Raw genomic sequence first — 22,560 nt, 5'->3', positions numbered from 1 at the left:
TGCAAAGAAGCACACTTACAGAGGCGAACGCTTTGTAACATGCAAGAGAAACAAATATATGTGCGTCATCAGTTATTTAGTAATTTCGGCAGTTGAAATCGCAGCTTCTGATCACCATATTTTGTGCGGTTACAGGGGACCTCCCAAATCTCATAATAGCGAGTGTCCCGAATATTTCTGTTTAGTGTTAGACAAGATATGGTCTCAAGCGATCTGTTTCTCTTTCTAATACCTGTTTGATAACGCTTTCTGAGAGTATGCTGATAGAGGTCAGGAAGCGGCACTAATTTTAGTTCTCTGAAGAGTGGTTCGGAATGAGTAAGATATGGAACATTCATGATAGCGCGAACAGCCTTCTTTTGTATTATGTGTAATTTATTAATGTTTGATAATGTGGTTTTCCCCCAGACTAAATAACAGTAGCTTATTATTGACATAAAAAGGGAGTTATAAATAAGGAGTTTTACACTTCTAGGGAGGCAATGTCTCAATTTAGAAAGTACACCTGACACTCTGGATATTTTTCTAATAATTGTATCTACTTGCAAATCCCAAGACAAGCGTTGTTCAAAGAGTACTCCCAAACATTTCGCAATAGGCACAATTTCAATGACCAAGTTTTCAAACTGCAACTGGTACTGCAAATAGATGTGGCGGTTTCTTGGTCGAAAAAGGACCGCTTTTGTTTTGGTTGCATTCACAACAAGGGAATTCACAGTGGACCAAGTCGATAGCTTCATTAGTACAATGTTTGCTTTCATAACAGCATCATTTTGATCTCGGGCAGTAATTAGGAGGGACGTGTCGTCAGCATACACAATAAATTTAACAGAACTGTCAATGTTAACAATGTCATTAATATATATACAGAATAATAGCGGCCCAAGGATGCTTCCTTGTGGCACTCCTGAAATTATAGATCTTAAATCTGAGCCATTGTTGTTGATAATTACTTTCTGCTTGCGGTACTGAAGGTAGGATTTGATTAGATCAAGAAATAAGCCGCGGAAACCATAATGATTCAGTTTTTTTAATAATGTTAGGTGACTGATCCGGTCAAAAGCCTTATAATAATCGATAAAAACGCCCAATGTACATAATTCCTGTTCAAATGCCTCCAATATTATTTCTTTTTGCGCTAAAAGAGCATGCTCGGTAGAAAGACCTTTCATAAAGCCATATTGATACGGTGTTATTATATTGTATTTAGTAAGAAAGGAAGTCATTCGGACATGAATCAGTTTTTCTAGGCCCTTGGAGAAAACTGGCAGTATGGATATAGGCCTATAGTTGGAGAAAACATTCCTGTCTCCACCCTTATGCAATACAATAACTTTTGCAATCTGCAGTTTTGTAGGAAAAATACCATTAGTGAAAATAAGATTGAAGACATGTTGTAATACAGGAGCAACTATGTCCAACACATGTTTAATGGGCCTTATTTGTAATCCATCAACGTCAGAGCAACTACTGTTACTCATGGATTCAAATGTTGTAATTATTTCAGCCGCGGTTGTAGGAATAAGAAAGGCACTATCTTTCTGCCTGTCGCCCATGTACTGTAAACAATTCGGGTCATTTGCGTTGCTTGTTATAGACATAAAATAATCGTTGAAAGAATTTGCAAGGTCCATGTTAGAAATTATTTTACCGTCTATGCAAATTCCTTTCAGACTGGTTCTGTCATTCACACTGCGACCTAGGAACTCATTTATTCTCTTCCAGGCTAGATCAGATTTTTTCATTACTTCATAATTAAATAAATTCTGCAAATAGCACCTTTTTTCACGTCGCAAAAGGCTGGTGACCTTGTTACGCTGAGATCTGAACTTTTTCAGCGTAACCTCACTCTTACTGTTAACGAAAAGTTTGTATAACTTATTTCTTTTGCGTATTTCTTTTAGACACTTTTCAGTTATCCATGGCTTCTTGCTTTTACGTGAACGTTGCAAGCTTTTCAACGGGAAACATTGATCATACACACCTCTAAATATCTCTAGAAAACAATCGTAGGCAAGTTCAGGGTCGTCCATACAGTACACTTTTAACCAGTCAGCCACTAACAACTGACTGCGAAAAGTAGTCAAACTTTTCGTGTTAATGTCTCTTATTGTTGCAGGAAAATCACATGACGTCTGTGATTTACAGTCATTGAGTTTGGTGAGTAAAAATATAGGAAGGTGGTCACTGATCTCTGCACTTACTACCCCTGACAGTTGGCATGAATCATCAATGTTAGTAATAAACAGATCTAATAGTGTTGAAGAGCCATTTGAAATGCGTGTGGCAGCTTTTATTACATTTAAGAAACCATTCATTTCAAGAGTTCTGGTTAATTCAGTCTGCTGTGTAGAAAATTTCAGAAGGTCTATATTCAGGTCTCCTGCCAGAAATAACCTAAAGCCGCTATCGCTGGCCCAGCTCAGATATTTGTCCAAAAAGTAAAGAAAATTCGGGAAACTTTCTGCTGGAGGCCTATACAAAACACAAAACACAGCATCATTGCACTGCACTGTCAAGACCTCATAATCGTTCGTGATACACGTATGTGGGTCAACTAAAGAGCAGGTTATTTCATGCTTAGCCATTAGCATCACGCCGCCTCCTAACCTGGAAGAACGATTTACAAAGTAGGACGTATACCCTGGTGGCTTAAGAATATCACACTCATCCCGATACCAAGTTTCGGTGATCATGACGATGTCCGGCTCAAAACCAAAAGTAGCCAATAAAGCAAGAATTGTGTCCTCTTTATTTCGCGCTGACTGAGCGTTGAAATGAATAAACGAAAAGTTAAATCCAGAATTATCGCGCAAAGTGCCAACTTCACTCGGTGTAAAATAAGCGTTATCCATCCTGCGCCTGAAGCTGTGATAACGGAAAACGCCAGATATGCTCAGTTAATCTTTTCCAGATCGGCGATGTGTGCAACGCGCAGCGTGCGGGAGGTTTCAGTCTTTCTTGCAAAAATCTTTCCGTCTTTGGTCCAGACAAAGCGCCAGTCCTTTTCTTTCTTCCTTGCAGCAGCCATTCCTAGCAGTTTTTTTAGTTCTGGACATAAGTGCTCATTTACATACACAGGTAACGATGGCTTAATATCGATACCGATGTCAGTGGTCGAAAGGCGTACTTTCCTTGCTTTTGCGAGGACTACATCACGTTTAGCTCGGCTGAGGAACTGGACAAGAATGTTAGACTCATTTTCTTTTTTTTGTCGGAACTCTGTGGCAGACCTCGATGTCAGGTTTTCGAGGCCATGTCGGCTCGTCGGCGTTCCCTCCCCGCAGTCTTTGCACAGGGGCAGAAAGGAACGGCGCCAAATATGCCTACTTGTTTTGTGTGTGTGATTTAGTAAATTCCGCCAGAAATTGAGCACTGGCCCTTGGCTGCCTTCGCGTCAGATGTCATGAGATTTTTAGAAAACAAGCGCAAAAAGGACACGGACGACACAGAAGTGGACAGGACAGGCGCTATTTTATAGCGCCTGTCCTGTCCACTTCTGTGTCGTCCGTGTCCTTTTTGCGCTATGTTTTCTAAGAACTGTTACCAACTGGCCCAAACCAAGCTACTGTTACGTCATGAGATTTTTTTGTCGCGACGGCTAAATTTTCAGATTGTCCCTAATTCGAGTCGTCCATATCAACGGCCGTCCTATAAACAAGTCACGACTTGTTTTCTTCATATGTTTCGGCTTAATTGTATTTTTCAGGTAAAGGCAGCTTTACTCAAACCACGTGGGTGGCTATACCGTGCTTGCGTGTTTCGAAGAGACTCAAGCAGCTCCGGTCTTTTTTTGTGTGTGTGGGGGGGTGTGAGGGGTCAGCGTGCGTGTGCTGTGTGTGTGCCTAAAAAGTAAAAAGAACACTTGCTTGCAAGCCCCTTTGTAACCCAAATACTGGCACCATGGTTTCTCCGAAAGAAAAGGTTGTACTTCCGCTACGCAACACCCATAGGGCAAGAATAGGGAGTCCGCGTTTGTTTTGCGACACAGGCGGTGGCATAATCCCGAGAGAATTTTCAGCCCGAGGCGCACGCGGCTAAGCATGCGGATGCGCCGCAAGCATAGCTGTCAAATGGGTCCGAGCACTAAACGCCAAAGAGAGAGAAAAAGTAGCCAAAATGTTTTCAAACGTGAAAATGACATGTATCAACACAATAGCCCGAAAGAATTTTTTTTTAATGAGCACAACAAAATAATCACGAACAGGAGGGCTCCCATACCTGGTTCCTAGAGCTTCTAGGGCTAATTTTGTATTTCCGTTTTCTTCTTAAAATCGCAGTCTCCATAATTCTCTTCATCTCGGTGCTGAAAGCGGACTATTTCGGTCCTAGCGCTTCGCTGGTGCGATGGGCTTACCTCCTCTATTAATTAATCACTCTCCCTCCGAATCCTACCTTTCTTTGCTTCAAACTTTGCCTCTGTGCAACGGTGCGCTGCTTATGTGGTTTTTGAACAGTTGTGCGACACTGGTGGCTCGGTACTACATTTAGGAAAGCGCCGGCTCGATGTCATATGAGGAATTACAGTGAAAGAAAATTTCAGCGACAATTTTATTCTTATTGAAAAACGCTTGCATACTCCCTTTCCCCCCGCCCTCTAAACACATATGTACAGAACATACAGTCGGAGACAAAAGTCTGGAGGTCACGTGTTCCTGAAACGAAGCCGATAGTTCTATTATTAGCAAGCGGCTGGAGACCGCACTTATTTATTTGTGGAGATGAAAGAACACTATTTTGACATTCACCTCCGCAAGTGTGGTCTCCAGCCGCCGGCTAATAGCAGAGCTATTGGCTTCGTTTGAGGAACATGTAGTCTCCAGACATTTGTCCCCGACTGAACATCCACAAAAGGAACATGGACCAGAAAACGAGAAACACGGGTAAAACGCAATTACAAAAACTGCAGTTCAATTGCAGTGCCATAGGGATCCGAGGTTCTAAAGCAAATAAAGCAACGCTTATATGCACTGATCACGTGGGTGAGTGAAACTGAGTGGAAGCTATCTAGCTTCTAAGTCCTTTCTAACCAGCTCCAGTCAAACTTAAGTTAGTTTTTCAGTTTATTTCGCATATTAGCCTGCCATAAGCTTGAATAATCTAACATAGCTTAGGCTATCTGCCACTGTTCTGTGTTTAGTGACAAAAGTAGCGAATAGATTTATGTGGTGTATTTGCAATCGTTTCAGTAAATGAAGTTCGGTTCGATATCCGAATTCTATGATATATATGTGATTCGATGAAACGAAGTCCAAGGTATTCTTCCGGAATTTGCTGGTGCCGCAAAGCCACTCTCGGAACTGGCTTTTAACGCTCCACCACGAGAAATCTAGAAATCAGCGCTGTTAACAGCTACAGCTTTGCACCATTAACCTACTATGTTAACAGAGTGCTCCGGCCAATAAAGATAGCAGCGTCAGGGAAATGGTCTAAATAGTGTCATTTTCGGTCATTATACTATATAGCTGCGTAATAAAAATACGTGCTGAAAAGTGCTCATCATTTTTAAGTACCCTGAAATATATCATTTAAAACAGTACTGCGTGACGGTCTGGCTCGTCGTTGGCAAAAAGTTTTCCGATTTATTTTTATGTGAAAGTAGTTATCGCCCAGCATATTACAGAGGGCGCCTGGAAGCTGGTTGCGTGTGCCGAAGTTTGGAGAGGTGCTGCTGCGTTAAAATTCATTCCATGTTATTTCATGTCTTATGATTCAGCTGGAAGAATGCATGTGGGGATTCGAGAACTGGTGTTTAAAACGCTGTTTTAAATACAAAGACATCAGCCCGAAATTTTACGCAGTTAAAAAACGCACCCGCGGGCTTCCACGTAATTACACTGCTATTACTGGAAACGGTCCGTGCGCGTTTGAACGTGATATAATGGTGCCTAGGGAGCCCGTCTCAATTCTGGCTGCCTTGCTTCAGAAGAGTGCACCAATATTACGCATGACGAACCACAAAGCGTTCTCGGAGTAAAGGTTTCACGCAGCTCTGCTAAAAAAAATGAGTGGCTGTTCTAACCAGCTGCATGCCATTGTGCAGAACCTGAAAGTATGCATAGCGGATACTGTATGTCTGGTGAAGGTGTCCAAATTGCCGTGTTATTTATAACACTCAAATGGTCATCTTTGTTCTTCACATTTTAATATGAAGCCTTTCGTTAGCGTTGAAGTTTTTGATCGATGTGTGGCAAGATTTGTTTCCAGGTCTGGACATAACCTTAGAGTGCCTGTTAGTGCTCTCCAGCTCCCTCATTCATACTCTCATATTGATTTCATGCCTTTGGTCCTGACCTGCGGCCGTGAAACTATTTTGCGATTCCCGGCCAGTTGATAATAACTTTTATTCTCATCTATCTTTGCTCCGAACCTTCTGTGCTCAGAGCTTATACTGGCGTTACACCATGGCCCATTCTTTCCTAGGCCCTGAGTTATGTCCTCAGCAAATCGGAGGCTACTCAATGTCAAGATTGTACTCTATCGCCTGCTCTTATCCGAATCCATCGCTCTGAAGGCATCTCGCAAACGCGATGGACAGCAACGAAAAAAATTGCGTCGCGTCGATCTACTTTTTGTTCGTGTTCACCACTTTTATGAAAATAAAGCAGTGCCTGCAAAGAGGGCCAGCTCTGTTTTACTACATTTTGATACGCTTTAACAGCGACTCAATGCGTTGGGGACGCAGTCGTGATGTAGTTCCTTGTAAAGTGGTTTCCACTGACATCAGCTTGGACGATATTATGAAAACGAAGAAAGTATGCTTCAATATTAGTAGAAATAATCGTTACAGGACTAGAGGTGTTAACAAGATGGAAAGCAATGAATTAGACGAGGAAAAAGTGCCTCATTTTGTTTTTCTAAGAAGCCGTGACGTCACGGGAGTCATTTTTGGTCGCACAGGCTACCCTCCGCTGCGATGCAGAAAAAGGTTGCGACAAGCGGATCACGGAAAACGTATTACCTTTCACCGCCGTAATCTAGCTCCAGAGGTGGCGGCTACTAGGAAGTTGGTGAAAAATGTATTGTGAAGAATACCACAGATGTAGGAACTGAAGGTAATGAAGCATGCAGCGAGGCACAGGACAAAGCCACTAAGCAGGTACCAACTATAAGCTATAAACTATAAAGTATATATAAAGTGGTTTTGAATGCTTAAAAAGCAAGATTTATATTTATTCAAATAAACTATGAAAATGAAAGAGAAAATTGTGCTGATATATTACGCTTTTTTGTGTTTGCAGGGCACCAAAACCGGTTGCAAGCGCAAATCTTTTGCCAAAAACATTGCTTTCCCCGCGGTTGTACAACAGTTAAACTTCTAGTTCACAGTAGTTGTGCAGTGGCTGGAATTCTAGCGACTGTAGCGGTGGGAAACGCGCAGTGGCGACGAATGTGAACCGAAAGCTCGCGAAACGCTTCGCAGCGCCGCGCCGCTGATCGCTCTATTCGCCGAATCGCTTGCATTTGAACTACCCTTTATACTCGATCTCGAAAATCGGTAGTAACCTGTGGGGCTTCAGATTCACTGAGATTAAGGGCCGTCACTCTCTCTCCTTTTATAAAAAAAATAAAATAGAAGGCTTTTCACTCCCATTCCCTCTGTTAGCAGAGCAGGAAATTAAAACGATGTATTCACGTGAAGAAGAATTTTCGGTTTCAACTTTCAAAATTCCAGAAAAACTGACTTAAAAGAAGCTGCTTTCCGGCAGACACTCTCGTTCAGAGACTGGTTTTCACTTCCTGCTCTACCCAGAACCCTGGTAGAATGAAGAGAGATGAGCCAGTCGCCCTCCATTGTAACTTTTCAGAAATGGAGAGGGGTATTCACCTTAATCGGTGCAAACCTGAACTCCAGACGGTTCCGATCAGTTTTGAAAAACGGGAAAACGCCGCCTCGACTAGAGGCGGAACCGGTCTAGCCGGGCCGGCGGAGGCTGACGCGCTCGGAGTGAAATCGAAACACACTACAAGTTGCCGCTGGTGTGGTCGAGGTGCCCCGAACCCGGCGAACGCGTCGGCGGTCAAGCGCCGTTGGAGTGTAGAGGGTCCCACTGAGGCCAACGTGACGTCGCCGTGCCGCGCGCGCGGGTTACGTCGGAGTATGAACGCGTCCCACGTACTACCAGGAGGGTCCCGCTTTACATCGCTTAGGGTGCTCCCTGATTAAGAACAACTTGCTTCAAGGACGCGTTCATGCAACTGCCCTCATCCAACGTGTTTTACAAACAACGTTGGTCACGGCACCATCTTAAATCTATAAGTAATACAATTTGCTACCTCGTATTTGAGGAATGATGAAATACAAAAACCTTGATTCATGCAAGTTTAAAAAACGAAGGTTGCGGAAATCAGTCCTGACCTCACATACATGTATTTCGTCTGGCTGCCTCTTTGAGCATTGCACCATAAAAAGATTCGTCATTGTCATTATTTTGAGTTTTTTTGCTAAAGGGAAAATTACACATAGAGTGGTAAGTTATGATCAGCAACTCTCGGAGCATAAAAACAGCAAAGCTTCTATACAAAGCTTTTTCTTATAAGACATATTGCTCTAACTTGAACATAAAAGAAAGATGTCTTTTTGATCAACTAGAACTGCCGCGCTTCAAAGTATACTTGTTTAGAAAAAAGAAAACTGCGCTTTTCTGTAAAAAGAACCCGTTAGCATGGAGATACTGCGGAAGTGCAAACAATGCCGCAGTATTGCTTTCGCCTCCAACATTTAAGTCACTAAACCCAAAGTGCCCTCTAGGAGAAATCCCGGGAAGCATTTTTTCCGCCATATTTGGCATAAAAAACGACACAGCTCTCAACACTTACAAAAAGGGATAAAAACGTGCAACTTTCACGAAACAGACTTAACGTCTCGCAGCAGGTATTTCAAGGATGCATAGTTATTCTGTGCCTGCCGAGAAGGGGTAAAATTCGAAGTTACCGCTTTCTTACCCCTTTTTTACACCTCTTTTTTAGCGTGTGCCACCGGCACTGAAGCACCTGAGCTGGGGAAGCGGAAGTAAAGGTAGCAGGCAGGATGGAGAAATGAAATGAAAGAGGTGAGGGACAGAGAGAGAGGATAAGAGGGGGTAATATACACAAATTATTTATAGACAAACAAAATGTGCACAGGCTGTGCTTGTGGTTTGTTCATAAGGCAGCAATAGAAACACGCGCGCACAGCACTATGTTGAATGAAACTGGAGTGGGGCGTCCAGTTGTTCATCGGAACAGCGAATTGCGGTCCCCGTTCTAGCACACGGCACATATCACGCGGACAGGAAAACCCACCCGTGCAGTGGACTGCGCACGAGCTTGTCTTTTTTGGAAGCAGAGAGACCGCATGTCAGGCAAGGCTTGCGTTCAGATGAAGTCGGTGCATCTGTCAGCGATGGTAAGGTGTTGTCGGTAGACCTGCTTGTTTCTTGTAAGGCGGAAACTTGCTTGGTACAATCGTCTTGATGAAGATGGGTGAGCTCCGGCCATTCAGACCTCAAGGCTTTGCACACCATGAGCCCATGCTCTTGTGATGGTAGGTAGCCCCTAAAGGACCAGCGGAGTTCGGGGGTAAAATCTTGTGGCGGATGTTGGATCCGAGCGCCCTCGACTTGCAGGTGGCCAAGGCGATTAGAATAAGAACATACGGCCATAAGTAAGAACATGGAAGAAGGCCCCTTGTAGAAAGAATGAAATTAGCCAGTGTAGAAGCTTAGGCCAGTGTGTGGCGGATCGTTCTTAAAGCACCGTAAAATTCTCGCTCTGTTATAATAATGAACAGCCACAAACTCGCCCAAGCTTCTACATCCACTAACTTAACTGCCTTTTATTTTGTGGACCGCCACACACTGGGGCTACCTTTTCGGTGGCATGGCTGCTACCACGCGCCCATTTTTGTTTTACAGCGACAGCTGCTGAGCGCCCCTTCCTGGATTTCGCGTCGTCGTTTTCGTAGTGGTAGTGGTAGTTTAGATAGAGGTGGTGGTCGTGTTAGTAGTGGTGGTAGTAGCAGCAGTAGTTTTAGTGGTAGGGGTGCTGATAATATGTAGTAGTCGTCGACGTGACTGGTATGTGTGTTACCATGCGAACCACTCAGAGGGTGGTTACAGTGGAAGGATGCGGTTATGACGACAATGGAGGAATGCGTAACTGATGGGTGATTACCACCGGCACCAGCCGGAGGGCGGTCACTTTGGAAAAAGGACGGTATCGAGAGTGGAGAAATCCCCAACGCGAGGATGGTTACCAGGAAAACCGTACAAAAGGAGAAGAAAGAAAGGGCAACCAGTGGGTGGCTGTCATGGAAACCACCTGCCCGCCTTTGGTAAAAACGCGGAGAGTATATCCAAAGAGCGTAAGAAGGCGCAACCATGGGATGGCTGCCAAGGTAACCGCCTGGAGGACAATTATTCAGGAGGGAGTAGTATGGCTGCCGTCGAAGGAAGAGGGTATGGTGAGAGCTTATGAAGCCGTAAATGGAGAGTGCTTTACTACGGAACTGGCCGGAAGACGGTTACTGGGGAAGGAGGGGCTATGGCTTGAGCATAAGAAATTTGAACCAGAGGGAGATTATCGTATACGAAGAAAGCTAGGGCGAGAGTGTAAGCGTCAAGCGGACGGTGGTTCCCACTGAAACCACCGTGGAGGTAATTAATGTGGAAGGAAGAAGAGAATTACCCCTGAAGGAGGAGTATGACGAGATCGCAGTGTGTAACCAGAGGGTGGTTGCAATGAAAGAGAATGGCGATAGCGGTGCTATGTGTATAGCACGGACACTCTGCGGCAGCTGCTGCGAAACACGTTCCCAAAGACAGCGGCATCGGTGGCGCCGCGCGCCTCGAGCGATGGACAGGAGAGGATAGCTAGTCAAAAAGAGAGTATGTGAAGAAAACTGAAAAGAGCTGACTAGAACAATAAAGATATGAAGTCGCTCTCAGATATTACCTCAACATATCGTAACTTAAATACCTTCACAGCTGTGACTGAATCTCGCTTCACATAGTGGTAACCGTCCTGCCAATTTTTACGTCTGTCAGTTATGAATTTTGTTCAATGAATATTTATCACAATATGTTTTGACCATTGAATAAAAACCTAACCTTTATATAACGCCCTCGTATGGAGGAACATTTAAGGCAATAAACTGAACAGAACTGGACATAATGTGACCTTATTTTTTAATAATTTACTTATTACCTATTGCCGCCTAGACTGCACCGAATTTTTAGTTGTGGATTGAATTACGTAGCCGGTAACGGTTGTGACGCCTCATTGTTTTTTCTTCTTCAACGCATAAAAACATCACACTTCTGGACCTCAAAACCAAACCGGCAGCCATTAGTTAGGGTTCACAACAGTAAGCTGATATGCTGTTTATGCTTTTTTACTTAACAGGCTCAGGCGGGAATAAAGTGGGTCGTTTCGCTTTGTTTTACGTGGCTGTGATTTCCGCTGTATTTTGTGAGGACGCCCCTCTGTGCAGTCCAAGTGAATATTGCAACTGAAATTTATTTATTTCTGAAGACGCCGGACAAAAAATGATACCGCAGTTTTCAATCAAAAACACCCTAAGGGTAGAGAATCAAGCCAGGTAATGGGGGGGGGGTCATGAAAGATTTGTTTAAAATATTTCACTAGAAAAGAAACTGGCTAGGTCGAAGCGAAACGTGTAGGTAAATCCATTATTATTCGATAATTCAATCTTTATTCTGAAAACCTAGCAGTTGGCCGACCATTATTACTGCCCACGATAGACACCATGTGCCGATATCAAGTATCAGCTCCAGAGATGGGCATCCTCATAAGGGCGAACCCTCATGAGGGCGTCCACACCCTCACCTCACCCTCACCACATGAGGAGCTGAGGGTGAGGGAGAAAGATATGATGAGGTGAGGGTGAGGGAGGGATACAGGATGAGATGAGGGCGAGGGATGGCAGACATGATGAGGTGAGGGCGAGGGATGGCAGACAAAATGAGGTGAGGATGAGGGAGGGAAGGATTCACTGTTGAGGGCGAGTGTGGTGGCTCGAACCGTACTTCGGGCAAACGCTTTTGTCTGTGCCGCCCTTTATGAATTCCCGTTTTGTAAACAATGCTTTTACAAAATTCCACTGTCAAATAAAAGCCTGTTGGCGGCGTTGCTGTGGAATTTTTTTATTCACGCTGTGAGTAGTTTAGTACAGTCATATCTTCTGTCTATATTCTATTTTCTCTGTCACTGCGATATAGGAAAGTGGTGCAACAGTGTGAAGGGCATAGGCGACCACTGTTGTCTTACCATGAAATAAAAAAAAAGCAGAACCTTAACCATCTTGGCCTGAATCCTCGCTCGATACGCCTTGCAATGTACGATCTGGTAAGAAAGAAAAAGTTGCACTGCTCTCTAAATAACATCAATATATCTTCTCGTTTATTTCTGACGCTGGTAAGTCCTGTGTCCACGTAATCGCGCGCCTGATTTTAGAAACCAAATTTCCAGCAGGCATAGTGCAGCAAATTGACACTCAGCGTTTGAGAAAGGCGCAGACGGGGAAGCAAAAAAATCACGGGCGGTTTCGCTTGGGGTTAAGCATGATTTATCGTGCGCTAGCACTATTAGTCCTGTTTGGCATGGTTTACCTTAAATTTATATGCTGTTGCATGGCTTGAACATGCTTCCTTAGGTTGATATGTCATATTATATATGTTTGAGTGTTATTGCATCTTTTAGACTTGTACTGTGGTAGAATTGGTCATTCGCTACATTCGCAGATACCTGCGAGTACTGATTCCGCTCCAAGCGCACAGGTGCATCGGTTAAGCTACGCGCCGCTGCCCTGCGATGGCAGGTGCTGCCATCGGTGGGCCTTGGTTGAAGTTGGAAATTTATTTCCATTTGAGTAAAAAATGAGGGACGCGAGACAAAAAGTAAACGTTAATTCACTTGACGATGCTCGGGCCCGATTACATGGCAAAACAGCGAGGCGTCGGTAATAACATTTGGTGCACTTACAATTTAGGCAGTCCATCCCAGTACATTTAAAGAGATTGTAGCTCTTGCTACGCATAGATCAGTCTTTTTGTTGTTAAAGGTAAAGGGACAATATGAATGATAAGCATGATCAGCGATTAACAGCAACTGTTCATAGCAACAAACCAGCAAAAAATCCAGAAGACAAAGCAGAAGCACACTGCAGAAAAACCAGAAAGATTACATTTGCAATGAAGAAATGAATTTATTGTTTTCTTATTTACATTTTCAACATTAACTTTATTTTGGCGAAAATTGTTTAACAGAGTGGGCCGAGTATGTCCAAGCATTTGCTGGCCAAACGTTCGTACGGAAGGTACCGTCAAGTTATGAGCAGAACGCGAAGGATATGTTCGTGTAAGTGTTAAATTGGCTATCGAAAACATTGTACTCTCAGAGGCAGCTATGTGGTATTTGTAGCGAACTGCTAAGTTATACGAACAGAGTTAGTGCACTGAGATTACTTTAAAATTCTTAAAAAGCGGCGCAGTATGACTGTAGTAGTCTGTTTCAGCTATATGGGGAATAGCCTTTTTTGTAGTGCATATATTCGATTTAAATTTGTTTGTGCCGTGGTACCCCATACAAGGAAACAGTAGTTTAGTTGAGACAGGAATAACGAGTTATAAATATGTAGGGTAATTTTCGGCGATAGGAGAAATGATGTTTTGCTAAAATACCTACTGTTTCTGACAGCCGTGAAATTATTTAATATCTGTGCCTATCCCAATACATATTTTTGTCGAAATAAACACCGAGTGTTTTCATTTAACAACTTCAATAGGAGCATGGTCAAAAATTAGATTATTATTTGAGGGCATGATAGGCATCGAAGACTGCCTTGTGAAAAAAGTACGGCTTTTGTTTTGGTTACATTTATTGGCATTGAAGTAAATTTTCATAAATCGCTTAAACTATCCAGTGATTGATTTGTGTTATTTACAAGCTGGTAGTGCTCATTGTTCCAAAATATAAGTTTTGTGTCACCAAAGCTTATTTTGTACTCTGGCTTTGTACTAATGCTTACAATGTCATTGACATAAAAAAATAAACAATAGGGGCCCTAGGATGCTTCCTTGAGGCACGCCTGTAGTAACCCGCTTAGAAGAAGAAACATTTTCTTCTATTACAACTTTTTTTGTTTGCGATGCTCCAGGCACGAACGTATGAAGTCTAGGGGCATACCTCTGTTTGAGACCTATGCTGTTCCTGAGGAATCTCACACGACTAATCAATAAATTGTACTGCCACGGTAGGCTCACAATCTGATGGGCAGCCAGTTATGACGTCACAACTTGTTTTGACGTCATGCTAAAAGCAAGCTTCGTACAGGCTGACAACTAATTTTCAGCGCATTGGAAATGCTAGAGCACTAAAATGGCATCCAAAGGAATTATTCAGCCGAAATGCTGCAATTTAGCTAGCCGTTTGATTTTCAAGTGGCCTCAATAATGTTTTATATTAAGCGGCCGCGTAAGAACCGCACCGCTACGTAAGGGCGGCACCGCACCGGTGGGAAGACACTAAAGAAATCAAAAATTTAAAGCTGGATTAGTGGGTTCCGAACTCGCGACGGCACTAAAAAATAATTTCCGATGGCTGCTACTTCAGGTCACTACGCCGTCGCCACAGCTTTTTGTAAGCTTGACATTTATAAGATTCAATGTATATTCTATTTATATTAACTAAATTATTTAGAGACCTTTTCGAATACGCCACGGAACTCACCGCAAGAAGACAGCAAGAGAGCAGTATAGACGCGAGGTATAAACTGAGCTCAAACCAAGGAGTGCCACTCTGGTTTGAAGTCGGTCGATTCATACACTTCCCTTATTTGAACAATCAGATGGGAGAAATCTTAACATCCTGCCTGTACGAACTGCCAAGCTCTCGTGCTGCGTGTGCAATGTCGTCGTGGTTGTCACGTAGCCTCGTTCACTAAGGTTGTTGAAAGTGCCAGCCTCTCACGCTGTACTTTGAAAGTGTGGACTTCATCTTCCAGCTGTTCGCGTGGAAGCGTCATCAGACGAGCGTGTGGCAAACCGTACGAAATGGCGGAAGATTAGAAGCAGTTAAATTCAGAAGACGCAGTGCAGTCGTAATGCCATCGGGTAATGGTAATTAAGCAACCTAAAAATTTTTTTTTCTGAGTATATTCCGTGCTTAGTCCTTAAGTTATTATCGTAGTAAACGGTACTGAATTGTTTTCTAAATATTCTTGGCGTACATTAGTTTTCGTACAGAGACACAAAAACGCGCTGAATGATTTTAGCAGTCCATTTTAGCACAATGGCCATGGCAGCAGCAAACGAGACAGCATCATCTAAGCAATCATTCTTGCTTTGCTATCCAGGTTATTGATTTCAAATCTGCACATTGCTGCAGGAGTGACGATCGCTTGCCAGTGCTGCCATCCAGTCCCCTTTGTGTTCAGCGCTTCCTTTATTGCGGAATTGTGTTATCAAAAGATCTGTTGGCCTGTGGGTGTTGAAGAAAATCCTTGCCCGGTTGAAAAACAAATGCTATCGGAATTCGTAGAATGTTAGAGCAACATTAATGGAAAAATGGAGACCTGCAGGCGTCTAAAAACATAATTGTGAATAAACTTGCCGGTTTCACTGAGCGAACTGGTGGTATTGAGAAACAGTTGTCGGGCCTAAATATCTTAGCCACGAAAGTTAAAGGCATAGAATCGGCAAGAACGGAACTCCAGAAGCAGCTTAGTACAGTTAGGAACCAGGCAGACGATTTAGAAAACAGAGGAAGGAGAAATAACCTTATCATTTACGGAATAAAACAGCTTAGCGAGGAACTGAAAAAAGAAGTAATAGATAGAGTTTTTTTTTTCTGGAAGAATGATAACAGTGAGTTGTGTCGAAAAATGCCACAGGCTTGGTAAAAAGGATATAAATAAGGCGCGACCAGTCGTTTTGAAACCTCTCGAATTCTGTGAAAAAAATTTAGTATTACGATCGTGTTCAAGAAGACTAAACTCAGCTCAAAATCCAAACACCAAAAAAGCCTGAAATCATTTGCTAAAGACTTTTCTAAACGGGTTAGGTAAATACGGAAACAACCGTGGAAAATCCCACAAGAAGAGTGGGAAGAGGGCGCCAAGTTTTAACGCTAGCCATGATAAGCGTACTGTTTGGTTGATAAGCGCACTGTTTTTTAACAATGCCTTGAGCACTGGGCTTCAGCTGGATGTGGTAGGCAACACCCCTAAGTTTTCCTAGGCCTCAAAAGACGTCTTCAAATCCCTGAGGGTCACTACAGCCGCCGGCATCAATTGAGCCTATGCGGTTTATAAGTCCAGGACGTTCAGCAACACAGCCGCTCAGTGTCACTAGGACCACGGGCTTGGCAATAAAAAATTCTGCTTCCGTGCACTGTGCTTTGTGGCTAATTCGCAGCTTAATTTTTTTTTCATGCAAATCTTTTGTGGCAGAAAAACGTGCGCAGTGTAGTGGAGCATAGCTGTGCAGGCGAGGATGTTATACACGTTAGCATCGCCTCAGGCATTGCACAGCAGTTTGCAGCGGTGTCAATCTTGCACCTTACATACATGCTTGCGATATGGACCCCTGAAGTCCTGCGGTCATCTCGATCTACGGCACTGATTTCAAGTGTTTGAAGAAAAAGTTGTTCGCCCTGAGTTATGTGAACTTCTTGCACGCTTCGTACTTTGTTGCGTGGTTGTGACAGCGGCCTTTGACATGCGTGCACGAAATGGTTGCGGCCTCCGTATTTGTTGCATTGTTTACCCAGAGCGCCACAGTTTCCACTTTTATGTTCATCTCAACCACATCTCCACCAAGCGTTCAGTTTTGATTGCACTGCAACTGTTCTGGTAGGATATGCGTCCGGTATTTCACTGAAACGTTCTTTGCCTTTTTCGCTAGCGCAGCAGATTTCCACAGCTTTGCTGTGAGACGGATTTCCAAACACCAGTCTCTGCTGCAAAACTTTGTCCCTGACTCCAGGAGTAATTCTGCTGCGCAGCATTCGGTCTTTTAGTGCGCCAAACTCGCACTGCTGTGCAAGGGCCCGAAGTTCTGTGAGCCAATCGTTGAACGACTCACCCTCTTCCTGGTTCGTGGAGCCAAAGCCAAATTCATTCAATCTCAGGTTCGTTGTTGGCTTGAAGTGGTCCTCGAACTTCTGCGTGACAATCATGGTGTGCTTGCCGACGTCATTCCCGAACGTGGAAGTGTAGAATAATCGCCTAGCTTCTTCGCCGATTGCCATAAGGAACGTGGCAGCTTGAACCTCGTTTGCTTGCTCTCTCAGCATCGTTGCCGTTGCATATTGGTCAAACACTTTCTTACAAACGGTATTGCTGGGAAAAGCGCCTCCCGTTATGTCAAGCGGTGTCGGTAGTGGAAGCATCGATGACGGCATTTTTTTTCCAACTTTCTCGGCCGTTCCTGCTGGGACCGTTTTAGCCTGCAAGGCTACTTTTTGCGATACGAACGACAGTACGAAACCGCCCCCCCCCCCCCAAATGACACCATGTAGGATGCAAGGATGTTGGAACGAGGAATGCATCTTTATTGCGAAGTGCGCCGGTATTTGTACGGGCAAATCTTGGGCTGAGACATGCGCAGTGGTCGTCTTGTGCGCACGTGTAGCTGACGGTGCACACTGCTACAAATACATTCTCTAGAAGGCCCATTTTCGGGTAGAAATCGGCATTACCTTGTTTTTAGGAAATCTGTTCAGTGTGCAAGCTATCTTAACATCATCATCGTTAGCCTGACTGCGGCCACTGCAGGGCCAATTCATTATCCATGCCTCTCCAATTAACGCTATCCTTTGCCAGCTGCCGCCACCGCATACCCGCAAGATTCTTAATCTCATCCGTGCACCTAACTTTCTGCCGCCCCCTGCTAAGCTTGCGTTTTCTTGGAATCCACTCCGTTACCCTTAAGGACTAGCGGGTATCTTGTCTTCGCATTACATGTCCTGCCCAAGCCCATTTCTTCCTCTTGATTTCGGCTATAATGTCATTACCCGCGTTTGCTCCTTCACCCTCTCCGCCCGCTTCCGGTCTTACACCTATCAAATTTATTTCCACAGCTCGTTGCGTTGCCCTCAACTTAAGCTCTACTCTTTTCGTTAGCCTGCATGTCTCTGCCCTATAGGTGAGTACTGGGAAGGTACAACTATCGCATACTTTTCTTTTGAGGGATATTGGTAAACTGCCATTCGTGATCTGAGAGATACTTATTTGACGTCTCTCATAGACTGAGTCGCTTCGGGACGTTAAACCCCAATAAACCAAACCCATTCTTATTCTTGTTATTTACCTCTCATGATTCGGGTCAGTGGTTACTGCCTGCCCTAAGTAGACGTATTCCCTTAAAGCTTTCAATATCTCGCTACCAATTGTGAGCTGGTGTCCCCTTGCTAGACTGTTGAACATTACTTTGGTTTTCTGCATTCAATTTTCAGGCCCGCCGTTTCTCTGCCTGTTTAAATCTTTGATCATGCCTTGCAATTCACCTTTTGAGTGACCCAGCAAGGCAATGTCATCAGCGAATTGCAGATTATTTAGGTATTCTCCACTAACACTTACCCCAAACTGTTACCGTTCCAGGCCTCGGAATACCTTCTGTATACAGGTCGTGAATAGCATTGGCAAAATTGTGTCTTCCGGCCTGACGACCTTCCTTTTTGGAATTTTATCGCTGACTTTATGCGGGACTATGGTACCTGTGCACTTGCTATAGATATCTTCCAGTATTTTCACACGAGGCACTTCTACACTCTGATTCCGTAATGACTGTAGACTGCTGCGGTTTCCACTGAACCAAATGATAAAATGGCGAGAATTGGGCCTGGTATGTTGTTCATGACGGTTCAACGCGCTTAACGTTTTACAGAGCGAGAAGACACAACAACACAGAGCGTGAACTTACAACTGGTTTTAATGGTACGAACCGGTGATCTTTTATACACAACACGTGAGCGTCCTAATGGTACACAAAGAAAGTAAAGAACATAATGGTATGAGCAAGCATAATCAGATACACACAACACACTCATCGCGATAGCCTAAGCAGGTCAACTTCTTTTTTCAGAGAACGACAAAGACACATTGCTGAATCGCCTTTCGGCACCGGAGGTTTTGATGACAAAAGCTTCTGCGATCTCTCTTTCCATTTTGTTTTTGGAATGCGAAATATCGTGGTTCTTTCGAACAGATGCTTGCATTTTTCCAGCGATGACAATGAGTCGCCAGCTTTCCCGATTGCGTAATTGAGTTACAGTTGTTAGCGTGCTCGCTTAGCCTTTTGTTTATGCAACAGCCCGTTTGGCCAACATACTTCATTCCGCAGGAGAGTGGAATGACATAAACAACACCTGTGTCCAAAGGTGGGCATTTGACCCCAAATACTCTGACCTCACCTCAACCTCAATAAAAATTACCTGACCCCGATCGACCTCTCCTCAACCTGATATTGTGAGCTTGAGGTCGGATGCTCGACCTCAAAAAAAAAAACACCGCCGTTAACTTTTTCAGTTCAAAACTCTAATTTTGAAACAACATGGCGCGAATCCACTCCGGCAGGCACGTCAAAATGATGACGTTATTGTTTTAATATGTAATAGCATTCTGTATGATGAGGCTTGTAAATGAAAAAGAAAATGCGCCTTTTCCTGCTCTGCTAACTTATTGGGGGCTGACTAATTAGCGGTAATATGATTGAATAGTTTCAATTCTCAAACCGTATAGCCGTAATCTATTTATTGTTATGGTGATCGGACGTGTAGTCCGAATCCCGCGGCCATGCTGGTTTGTCCAGCAAGTTGCTGGACACAACCTAAACCTGCACTGAAACTACGCCCACATTCATGAATGTCACAGAGCGTTTCTCCACGACAAGAAGGTAGTAATTTCTTTCTTAAACATTGATTACAATACAAGGTCACTATGGAGGAAGCGTTTGTATGCTTCTTCCGTGTTCATTAGAGCCAACACTAGAAGGTTTGGTTTCGTTTATAAAGCTGCGATCGGCTAGTGGGCTGTTAAAAATGCTTTTTTTATAGACTATATATGAAAATGCTGCTCTCCGCGTTACATGAACACGTCTTTTTTCGGAAGTTCTTGCTTTAAAGCTAGCTTTACTACGAGAACAATCGCTTCCGTCCAAATCTCACAGCTTATGGCGCGTGCTCTCTGACAAACGCCGTGGCTAGCGCAAAAGCACTTCAGCGCTGCTGTTCGGCTCGAAACTACCTTGCAGAAATTTTATATTTCTGTATTAGACATAACATGTACTCTCAAATATGTATATATTCGGTTAGAAATCGCGTTGTCTGCACCGTTCGGTGCAGTGAATGTACACATGGTCCTATATTGATAGCATTTTTATTTGACAAATGCATATAACACCAGCACGCCTACTTTTGCGTTTTGTATGAATAGTGCGGTGTGAATGTTTCCGTTAGCTGCTATGAGCATTAAGCCGTATTGGGGTACGGATAAAGGCGTCCCTTAAAAAATCTGGACTTTAAAGCACGGAAAACACTGCTACCTTGCGCCCTATTTTATCTTTTATCTCTAGTAATTTATCCGATTGGGCCTAAAGGCCTCGCTAGTCGGAGGTCGGGCTGTAGAAAAGTGTGCATTATGTTATTAGGAAGGTGTGCCTTTGGAGCAGAGACCACTAGCTCTCACCAAATAAAAAGAAAAACTCGGCACTGCTTACGCTCTCACAACAACTCGCATAAGCTTCGCGGGAGCGCCCCCTGCCAGTGCCAAGCGGTGTAACTAAGGGTTGAACTTTTTAGTCCGAGCCAGAAAAAAAACAGCGTATAAACGTGCACCGAATCCAGTTTTCAAAATTTGGTTTCAACCGAAAAAGATCAGCATTCTTTATATACACGCCACAGCTAGCTGGCTATTGATGGGAGTTACGCCGACAAGGACCACATGTTCCAGAGACGCACAGCGAAGAAGCTAGCGCGGACAGCGGTGCCTCCAGTCCTAGGTTGGCTTCCGATCGGTGGCCGCTGTTCTTTTCAGTCTGGGGTTTGTGCTGCCGCTGTGTGTAAACTTCCTGGAACGTACGCGATGCTCGCAAGTAAACTGCCTCGTGGGCACCGGCGTGCTGCCAGTGAGGTGGCTTTTCGGCGCCAAAAGGGGAGACTCGACTCTGCTCTTGGTGGAGTGACGGAGACAGCGGACAGGGCCAAGCTTTGTGCTGGCGCCAGCCCGTCGAACGAGCAACTGCTGCGCCGTTAGGTCGCTCTGGCTGGCAGGGTTTCACGAGGAGCGAGCTCTGCAATAACTTTCGCGATCGCTTTGTATGATAGCGATCGCCTTGTCTTATTTGTAAATAAGTTGTAAATAAACGGTGCTAACTGCCATCACCCGCTTATTTAATTTGCAAAGTAGGCTCCTCCGCAGCACTGAAAGACACTGATGTGAAGCTGCGCACCACCAAAATGCTCATGTTCTGGCTTCCTCGAAGCTTAAGCGCCGGTTCCGTAGCCGCCGTCAGCTTGCGTACCACGGGGGTCCCGACCTCTCGCTCCACACAGTGCATAAAGGCAACATCAGCATGACAGCCGAGCATTAGGAATTGTAACCTCCGCTTGCGTTTTTGTCTTACGGTTGCTTCCGTTCTGTTTTAGTGTCGATTGCATTTTATTCTGTATAAACACAGCTTTAAGAAATCTTTTTTGTGATAAATGCTATGAATAAAATATTCGAGTTAACAAAAAGGTCAAGAGAAAATGTAGATGGCTGTTTACCGCTCAGGAGTATCCCTTCAAATCGCCGTAAAAACAGGAATTGCCTCCGTAGAAAAAATATTTGCCTATAAATGAAACCAAAAATTCGTTCTAGATCAAACGCTCAAAAATGAGAGTCGAATTTTCGAAAAATGAAAACAGAAATGTCCTATTCCTACGTAGAGCACGCGTGCACTGTGAAAACTTGGGCGAGTCCTCTCTAGAGTCTCGACTGTTTTTTTTGTACATACCTCAGCACTGCGAAATCTCGACTTGCATCTGACAAACGTAGTTTCGAGTTGTAGAGAAAACTGTGACCAGATTTGAAGCCCTATTTTCAACTAAAGGAGAAAATAGGCAACAATGTCTACGAGACTTAAAATCATGTCCACCGGTGTGTCTCCGCCACGAGTAGCTTGAGCAACAGTCACGGAATGCATTTGCAGTCTGTTTGCTTCAATGAAAACATGTGTAAATATAATAGAATCTCGTTAATTGTAAACTCAAGCGCAACTGATGTTTCGGTCTTTCAACATGAGGTGTATTTCGATAAGATTAAGTGGCCGTTAATCCGAATTCACGAGGATATGTTGTGTTTTCTGTGTGAAGCGATATTATAATGCATTATTTGTGATCAATGTGTTGTGATACTATATGCGTTCTTTGGGAAGAGATAGTATGCAATCATTTTACGCTGGTATAATGCTTCTATGAGTTCTACGCTCTCTTCCTTGATTTGTCAGTATTTACTGTATACCATCGTTGACTTCAGTGGATCAGTACTCTTATAAGTGTTTTACTTGAGTAACTTGCACG

Source organism: Amblyomma americanum, chromosome 1 (assembly GCF_052857255.1).
Source record: "Amblyomma americanum isolate KBUSLIRL-KWMA chromosome 1, ASM5285725v1, whole genome shotgun sequence".
In the NCBI taxonomy this organism is placed as follows: Eukaryota; Metazoa; Arthropoda; class Arachnida; order Ixodida; family Ixodidae; genus Amblyomma; species Amblyomma americanum.
The sequence above is the reverse complement of the archived record's forward strand: the minus strand, read 5'-3'. Positions refer to the sequence as shown.